The sequence below is a fragment of the Lactuca virosa genome, chromosome 5, assembly GCF_052849685.1.
Source record: "Lactuca virosa cultivar CGN04683 chromosome 5, Lactuca_virosa_CGN04683_v6, whole genome shotgun sequence".
In the NCBI taxonomy this organism is placed as follows: domain Eukaryota; kingdom Viridiplantae; phylum Streptophyta; class Magnoliopsida; order Asterales; family Asteraceae; genus Lactuca; species Lactuca virosa.
Genome location: NC_136430.1, coordinates 219,563,458 through 219,573,671, shown reverse-complemented (window position 1 = coordinate 219,573,671; position 10,214 = coordinate 219,563,458). Strand labels below are relative to the sequence as shown.

The 10,214-nt window shown below is 34.5% G+C and overlaps 1 non-coding gene across 1 annotated transcript; it reads right to left on the bottom strand.

Annotated features, from left to right (window-relative positions):
* Nucleotides 1-4,123: 4,123 nt before the first annotated feature.
* On the bottom strand, nt 4,124-4,229 carry LOC145118118 (small nucleolar RNA R71). Its single transcript, XR_013713098.1, has one exon. It is a non-coding gene; the product is annotated as a small nucleolar RNA R71 (small nucleolar RNA).
* Between the last annotated feature and the right edge of the window lie 5,985 nt (nt 4,230-10,214).

Here is a 10,214-nt window from a genome sequence, read left to right as displayed (position 1 = left end):
TGTAAGTTGAAGTTATTCGAATAAAAGTCTAAACTACAATCGTATGCAAGTAAATCCATATCATAACATTAATACCATAGGAACATGAATACCTTAAGGACATGTTTATATAAGTTATTTTATATACATACTTTGTAAATCATACTTATTTATAAGTTATGAACACTTATATTGAAAACTATACATTTATAACTCAATATACAAATCAAGATAAGCCAAGGGATTAAAGTTTAAACCACAAAATGATACATACTATGGTTCACGGTCCAAAAGAATCTAGAAGATAAGGTTCACGGCCCATTATATTAAACAAAAGGTGTTCACGGTTGGAGTTTAAAAGCAAACCGTGAACCTCTTTGAATTAAGAAACAAACCGTGAACCCTCCTTTGGAATAAGGAGTCAAACCGTGAACACATTAGGAAATAGAAGTCATACTGTGAACACCTAATTGGGATGAAATCAAACCGTAAACCCTTCACCATTTGAGTTTCTAGATCGTAAACACTTCATTTTAGAAATGTATAACCGTAAACCCTCTTTAAATATCTTCAAATCTTATCTAAAGTGAGCCTCCCAATATGATTTCTACTGTAAACCTTATATTCACCGCCTTATGAGTTTACTTCATATTTAAGGAACAAATGAATTCATTTGACACATACAGTAAACGTAATTCACTCATATGCTCTCAAAAAACATATCAAAGTTCTTCGTATCTACAAGCAGTTACCTAGAAACCTTCAAACTTCATAAGAACTTCTTACAATTTGTAAGTAGTCTATACAATCTAGTGGTATTATCATGTTAAATTACTAGTTAGCTAATTTATGGATACAATTATGTGTAAAATATAATTAGGATACAGTTAATCGCACGTATTCTATACCGGGGATCATCACAACCACATCGTAACCAACCAGGAACTCACACACGAGGTGAGTTCATACCCCTACGTTTTCATGATTTTTCACTGTTTTAGGGGGAGAATACAAGTGTAACACAAGAAATTTTTGTTAATATATAAATGTTTTCAATATTTATTAACTTTTGTCGTAATAAAATTATATATATATATATATATATATATATATATATATATATATATATATATATATATATATATATATATATATATATATAATTAGGATTGAACATGCTTAAAATTGATAATTTGACTCCATTTCCTGTTCCTTGTTTGGTTGTGGGCTTGGGGTAGAATTATTTATTCGACTGTTTGTTTAATCAAAATTATATAAATGTTATATTTATATAAGTATAAATTCATTTTTAAACTCGTTAAACAAAAATACAATTTTTGCAAACTATTTTAATACCATTTGGGTATAAATCTTGAATTACCCGGGACAACCGTATTACAGATTTTCGATTTAAATTTACCAAATTAGTTACTATACATAAGTTTCCATTTCGGTAAAACACAAACATATAAACTATAATGGGTATAGTTTATGGAACTTACATATTACTTTTCAAAGATAGGATTTCAATAAGGAAAATAAACATACAAGTTATAAGAGATACAGTTTGTGGATCATGTATACTACTTTACATATTCAGGATAACCTATGGATAACAAACCTATAAACTATATTCAATATAGTTTATGAGAAAAGATTACAGTTTATTTATTTCAATGTAACTTTTCATTATTCTACACGTAACCGTCAATATAGCATTTGTGAGACTTACTTCAAGTATTTATCCAAGTACCAACCAAGTCCTGAAATTATAACCAGAGTCTCCTTGAGCGAGAGCGTGACACTTGTGTATAGATCTATACGGTATTGACAATCCCGCATCAGAGCTGCTTGCAACACCTAGGTCGGCAGGCCTGTGGTGACAAATGTCGTACCGATAACGACGCCTGAAGAACGTCGTGTTCAGGCCATATTAGGTCATCAAGCATGGTTATGATAACTCACAATTTGGTATTGAACAATACGATTAGTGTTAGAATAAGTAAACATCTTCACATAGTCTTATTAAATAATAAAACTATATTACAGTATTTTACAAGAACAAATACAGAATACTAAGGCAGTACAGAGAAACATACTTTTCCTGGTTTCACATGGGTTAAAACTATAGCACACTATATCAAAGTACAATAACTTTTACACATTTTGAGTACAACATATTACAATAGAAAATATAGGATTTTCTGGGAAAAACATGTGTACATTTTTAAGGATCAAACAAACAGATTTCAATTACAAACATGCTTATGAACTCACCAACTTAATTGTTGACACCTTTTCAAAACTATTTGTATTATCAGGAAATCAGTAGACAGGTACATCCACGGATTTTTGAGAAGACGGAGCTTCATTGACTCATGTCTTTTAACTTTTTTGTGTCATGTATACAATGACTTGAACACATATGTAAAACTTATACTTTTTAATACATGGTTGTTGTACTTTGATTACTATTATGCAATTGTTGTGATACTGTACATGACATCATCCGCCCCCGAACGTTTCCGCCGTTCCGGTTTGGGGGTGTGACAGATAAATCGATGGGAGCAAGGATTCGCATCTACACATTCGGTTTGCCTAGTTTAATCGTGTTTAGTCTAGTTTCCCTTATGTTTAAGTGTTTTCCAGCTGTGATTATGGGCTAAGAACCCTTGCTTTCGTTTAGATTATATGAACTCCTAAATACTATGTGTTGATTTATTGTTTGATGGATTAATGAAGTTGGTTTTTGCTTTAAATATTGTTTGATAAGTCTAAAATTAGCTTGTTAAAGTTTCTATCTTTATTGGATTTTCTCAAGTTTTGTGTAGTTAAACTTTAGTAAGTTGCATAAACTTGATTTACCTAGTTGTTTATAACCATTAAATTGCTAGAGCTAGAGACTGATCATATCCTAGTATAGGTGATAAGTTAGTTGCTTAACTGTGTTAGAGAGCAGTATTTGATCATAATATTTGCTCGATTACTAGACTTGACTAAAGAATGGTAGTTTGTAGATTCTATCATTCAGAGTCCAAATTATCTTTAAAATCAATTTAGTGTCCTTAATTTGCACGATCATCGGGGTTAAAGTTATTAAATTGACTTATGCTAGTTAGTCTGAATATGATGACTAGTAAATTTTATTTGGTAATTAACGGAATTAAGCCATTGTCTTGAAATCAACAACAAGAAACAGGAGGGATTTGAAGTTAAAAGTAAGTATCCTTTATTCTTGGTTTAAAATCATCTTTCTAGTTGTTTACTTTAGTAATTAGTTAGTTATTTTAATTTAAGTTTTTCTGAACTTGTAAAATCAGATAAGAAACCCCCCATTTTAGTTGTTTTACTTAGGTTAGCTTTTGGTAGTTATTTTATAAATTAAATACCGTTCCCTGTGATCGATACCCAACTTACCTAAACTATTTTATTATTCGACTAGGTACACTGTCTAGGTGCATTCTAGCTAGTTAAGTTCGTTAGGTTATAAATTTAAAACTAGATAGGTATAATCTGTGCACATCAAGTTTTTGGCGCCGTTGCCGGGGAACAACTTATTTGATTTTTAGTTTAATTGCTTTAGTTATTCGATCCTTTTGTGGGGTAAAAACCGCAAAAAGTTAATTTTTTTGCATTTATTTTTCTATGATCAGCAACCACGTCATGGGCATCTTGGCCATGTCGTGGTTACGTTACAATCTATTTTTAGTTTGGTTGTTTTTTGTTCGTTTTATGCATTTTTTAGTTCTATTTTAGCAAAAAAATGGGGAACATCACGACCATGATAATGGAGGAGTACAAACGACGTATGAGGAACGACAAAAGATGGGGTCTTGATCCACAAAAAATCCTAACCACTATAAAGTTTGAACTTCCGGAGCACATTCTTAATATGCTAAAAGATCTACCTTTTATGGGAAAGAGCATGAGGACGCATATGAGTACATAGAAGAGATGGTGCAGGTTTCACATTATTTTAATGTACCAAACGTGAGTAAAGATGTGGTGATGCTTCGAGTTTTGCCGGTCACATTGAAGGGTGAAGCTAAGGAATGGTTAAAATCACTTCCCTTTGGAGCATTCATGACATGGGTTGATTTTAGGACTGAGTTCATAAACCAGTTTACCCCTCCTTCAAAAGTAGAGAAGCTAAAGAGAAATATCTAAAATTAACAATTAGAAAGGGAGTCACTATAAGAAGCTTGGGAGCGTTCCTAGAGATTATTACGACATTGCCCCCAACATGACTTCAATGTGCAACAATAAATCTCAATATTTTATGATGGAGTCGATGTGTGCACTCGTCAACTTCTAGACTCGCAAGGGCCCATAACAAAGAAGGATCTGGGAACAAATAAATCTTTGATTGAAGAATCCGCTAAGCATTCAAGAGAGTATCACAACTCAAAGGAGGATATCACCAAAGAAAAATGAAGTAAATATGGAGGTTAAGATGCTATCAGTGCAGTTATTGTAAAGCTAGAGGCAATGGAAGAAAAGATCACAAAAATGGGAGGATCAACTCGAGATAGAAGCGGAGCTTGTGGAGGACCCCATTCTACTGAGGATTGTGAGTTGGAGTACAAGAGAGATCATGATCCAAAAGATATTCAAGAACTTAAGCATGATCTCTACCAAATAGAGCAAGTCCAAGCAGAGAAAATATATGCTCTCAAGTCAATGTTATTTAGATTCATAGAAGCTAGTTGTTAGGGATAGGATCTCAAAATTACAATTAAGATCCTCAAACCTCAAGATCCTCAAACCTCAGGATCCTCAAATCTTAGGATCCCAAGCATACTTCAGGATCCTGACTATTATTTTTCAAATATTTATAACGGTTATATACTCTACTATTTTTCTCACATGTGCTGAAATGATCAGCCAAAGACTTATTCTCAACAAATAGTCGTCATGACCATGCAAAGGACCCAAAAGACCAAGTCAAGCAACGTCTATAAGTTGATCTTGGAGGATACCAGAATTTTCGGAGTTCTTGTTGCTTAGATTTATACTACAAAAACCACTTGTATTAATCACACTACACACAAGACTTAGCAGAACAACAACACTTGTACTTGTACTCTTTACATTTTTCTCTACAATCGACATTTTCAATCAATAAAATCATCAAGACAGGTGATCATTATCACCTCCTAAGGTTTTATGCCGGAGATCCTAGCAAGGATCAAGGGATTTCCTTGTAAACAACTTGTGTCACTTTGATCAATAGTTTGTACTCGCATTGTTCTAAACATCACAACCTCTCATACACTTTGGTCGATCTTTGCTTGTTCAATTTCTGACCAAAATAATTTGGTGCCCATCGTAGGGCCATGGTGTTCAAAACCCTTCAAAAAACCAAGTCTACTCAATCGACTCTATTCTCTTCCTCGATTCCTCCCATTTCCTCCAAAAATCTCCCACCACCGCCGACTGGAGCTCCCCAAAAAACTCCTAGATACACCGAAGAAAAACACCTCTCCGATCATTACCCCAGGACTCCAGGATCCTTATGTGGTGATCTATAACAACGTAGTGTTTGCTATAATAAAAATACTACAACAACAAGTCGCCCAACAGCAGGAGGATAATAGGACAATTCTCAAGGTAGTGGAAAGGATGAGGACAGAAATCCATAAGCCTCAGGATGCAGCGCCCTCGATCTTGAAACCCAATATCCTGAACTTTGATAACCCGGGATCCTCAGCGGTTCATCGCGAGACTGGATCCTCAATACAGACTTCTGTTCCCTATTGGGGCGCGACTCCGAGAAACCAAGTCCATACGACCCAGGATCCCTAGGAAACCTTTGTTACTCCCAAGAAAAAGGATCCTGGTAACCCCGTCAATAATAATATTTTTTGCTACTAACTCAATGGATGTTGATACATGTTTAAGCCCGATCATGGCTAAAGAACTACGAAAACTAAGACAAATGATATCAAGCGTACCCAGAGTCGTTCAGCCTGTACCGGAAGTATCCCCCACGAGCCACAAGATCTCTAGATTCGTTCCAGCAATAGCTGATACTGAAGTACTGAAACGCTTTCAGACCCCCAGCATGACGCCTTACGATGGAACTACGGATCCTGAGGAGCACGTGTCACAATACAGAGAAAGGATGGAGATCATTCCCAGCCCCACTTACTTGAAAGAAGCTTACCTGTGCAAGGGTTTTGGTTCCACCCTCACAGGATCAACTCTAAAATGGCTTCTTAACGTCCCCCTTTATTCAATTACATCATTTGCTCATTTGATTAATTTATTTAACAATCAGTTTCCTTGTAGCAGAACATTCAAAAAGATCACTACTGATCTCTATTGGGTGGTTCAGGATCCTAAGGAATCCCTTAGGAATTTTGTGAATATGTTTGGCAGGGAAGCTCTAAGTATCCCCAACATCGATATGGTACCTGTAGTTGAAGCCTTTAAAATGGTCTTAAATAAGGATTCTCCCTTCTATGAAGACCTCGTAATGACTCCATGCATGAGAATGGACGAAGTCAGAAACAGAGCACTAAGGTTCATCAGGCTCGAAGAAGACAAAGAGATCCAAAAGAGGAGCAACCCACCAAGCTCCTATGATCAACCCAATAGGAAGGCCGATTCCTCGACCCAAATATCCATTAAATCAAAACCTTATTCCAAACCTGACCATCACAGGGTTAATGCCCTTAAAGATGAGGGAGAGGAAGAAGATTTTCCTAAGATTATTGACTATTGTTTTTCTGTGGATATTTCAGGTGTACTATTTGCTATGCAGGATCTTGGAGACTAAGCAAGATGGCCAAGAAAAGGAGAAACATCCACTACTCGAAAAGACAAGTCCAAATGGTGAGCATATCATGAGGACTTTGGTCACGTCACAGTGGACTGCATAGCTCTCAGGAAGGAGATAAGCTATCTCCTAGGCAAAGGATACCTCAAAGAAATCCTTGGAAGAAGAAAGGAAAGATCCAAAGAAAAAGACCGGGATCCTTAGAAGATCCTCGACAAACCAGGATCCCCCCTGCCGATGCCAAGGTAATCAATGTGATCTCTGGAGGATCTGACATTTGTGGTACCTCTTACTCTACAGCAAAGAGGCACGCCAAGGTATCCAAAATGGAGAACGATTATGCCCTTCAAGTTTGTGACTGGGATACCGAGGATCGCAAACAAGGTGTGAATAACCATGCAAATGTGCTCGGTACTCTCGATGTCATTTATCACCTAATCAATGTGCCGGTTAACCACACACACTCCATTGATCTATTATAAACATCGAGCTACCCTCTTCCACCCTTGTTAGTCCATGTTAGTGTGCCAGTTAACCACACACACTCCACTAACGACTTGGCAAGGTGCAAAGTACAATTTCATGGAATAGCATCATTTTCACATTTTTCCTAAAGTAACTAAGATTGGAAATTTATGAAAACATTTAGTTACTTTATAATAATCATTATATTTATTAATGAGGAATTAGTTGTCGTATCCTACCCGTTCGGCTAACGACCCTCCACTAGTAAAGAGTGTGGTGGGTAAGAGTGGATACCCAACAGCGGTCATTTTATAGGCCGCTTCCTTAAACACCCCTTATAGACCAGCTTCGTGAATGATGCCTACTAAGGGTAAAACTGACTCATCTTATATATATATATATATATATATATATATATATATATATATATATATATATATATATATATATATATATATATATATTAAGCTTTTAATATTATAATAGTATAAGAGTTGTATTTTAAACCTTTTAAAACATTAGGGTTTAGAATTTAATATTTCAAAATCAAAACCTTTTTTAATCAAATTTTAAATTCCAAAACTTCAGGGAAAGTTATGAAACTTTTCAAAACTATCTAGATCAAATTTAAAATAATTAAAATAATCATATAATTTTATCTTTATCAAAATTTGATCTAATCCAATTTTATTTTGCAACATAAATACAATTCAAAATTTACAAATAATTAGTTTATCATATAATTTAGTAATTATCTTAAATGTTGACCATTATCTTCCAATTAGATTAGGATATCCATTACCATATTAGAAAAATCAGATTTTGACAGAAAAAACAGTTTATGGTAATTATCTAAATCTAATTTAGGCTTAAAATCCGAAAATCCTGCAATCAGACGAGTCAACTCGTCGAGTCACGCTTTGGACTCGTCGAGTTGCCTCAACTCGTCGAGTCTCAATATGGACTCGTCGAGTTCATCTGTCAGAGGCGAGAAATCGATTCTTTTCAGCTTTGAACAATTAACTATGGCATTAAATACAACAGAAAAACAACATATGCTCTGATACCACTGATGGGTTATGAGCACTACAACATTCCTATGGTGTACATGCAACCCTAATGCTTCAGATCTATGTTTTTCTCAAGTTATACATGCAAATCAAGTTATCCAAAGCATGTACCCTAACTAGCATACAATTTTCAGAACTTATAACATAAATACAAAGTTAGATGAATACCTTTTCCTTGTAGCTTGTAGATCTTGACCTTCAAGAGCTTAGTGCCTCAATTGTTGCACCTCTAATGAGTCACAAACGCCAAGTAGCAAGTTGGAAGAATATGAGAGAGGTTAAGAGGCTCAAAAGTCGGCTAGGGTATTCTCTTAGAAGCAAGTGGCCGATTTCAAGGTGTTATGGGATCTTTATATAGTTGTGCAATTAGGGTATTTGACTGGAACCCTAATTCTCTGCTTAGGCGTTAAGCAATCCAGTAGATCCTTCCAGAAGGCCTCTTATTGACGAAATCTGTGTGGGCTACACATAGAATTTTGTCCATCTCTTCTTAGGGATCCACAAGCCCAACTTTGCAATTATCATATAATTCCAATACCAGTCCCCGTAATTTAATCAGTCTCTTTTGATCACTAAATTAATTCCAAATTAATTTCTGATCAATACTAATTAAATAATATGATTTCTCAATTAATATATTATTCTTATAACATATTAATAAATCACAATTAACCTCTTTCTCTATAATTCATCCTATCAAATTGCTATGGTGAAGGCAACCCAAAAGGACCACGCTACTATCGGGTCAAGTACATACCAATTATAGTTCTGAGCTTAGACTCCTAATCCAACAGTAACAACAACTATAAAATAATGTTTTGATATACTGGGATATGATAATTAAATTAATAATTGTTGTGTTCTATATTAACATGTTTAATCCATGAATAATCTTATAATTCTAAAGGTTCATAGTCGATCATGATTATGGGAGCAATTATGAAGTAAGACTAATATGAAATGGATTGGTTGACTCTCACTAGATGAAAGTAGGCAAGTGGTTGTAACCAAGTTTCATAGGTACTTGTTAGAGAACTAGTACTGAACGGACCCGCATCAAGATCAACTCATAGATCGCAGTCATGAGTAACACGTGATTAAAAGGTACTATCTTTGTATCCTTAACACCTGAGACACATAGTGGGACTTAAGTGTAGGGAGTGTTGTGCTTTGATATGACCAAATGTTGTTCCTTAACCGGAAAGTAATAAAAGTCATTTTCGTGTATGGTGTGAACTATGCAAGAGGCTTATGTAGTCAAGATGATATTTGTTCGTCTTATGTGTTGAGAGTTAGACATCTAACGCACGTTACCCAAAGTTGAATTACAAATGGGATTGATTGCGATCCAAGGCTCATGTTCAACAGAATATCTGTAACAAAGGGATAATTGATAACTTACCTTAATACATAAATTGAAGCTTAGAGCTTTTGGGAATTGGATGTTGATGAATGGTATTCTTTGTCATATGTTATTGGGGGCAGTGAAATGTTGCTAGACGTTCACCACTGTCGATATCAATCTATGATGAGTCTTGTGAAAACGGGAGATTGAAAGATCTAGTATGCCCAAGAGTCATTATAGAATGATATTGCTAATAATATATGATCCTATAGGGTCACGCCATATAACAAGTTACCGTCAATTAATTATTTATTAGTATAATTTGATTATTAATAAATATATCAACACTTGTATTTAATTGGAAAATTATTATTTTATGGAAATAATATTTTACTAATTGGGAATTTATTATTTGTGGAAATAATATTTATTGGAGAAATAACAACTTATGAAATATATCATAAAGTATGATTATTTGTAAGTTGTATTTATATCTTAATAAACTAGTTCAATTTATATAAAAGGTAGTTTTATATAAAATAAGATATTTATATATTCATATTTATATCTTAAT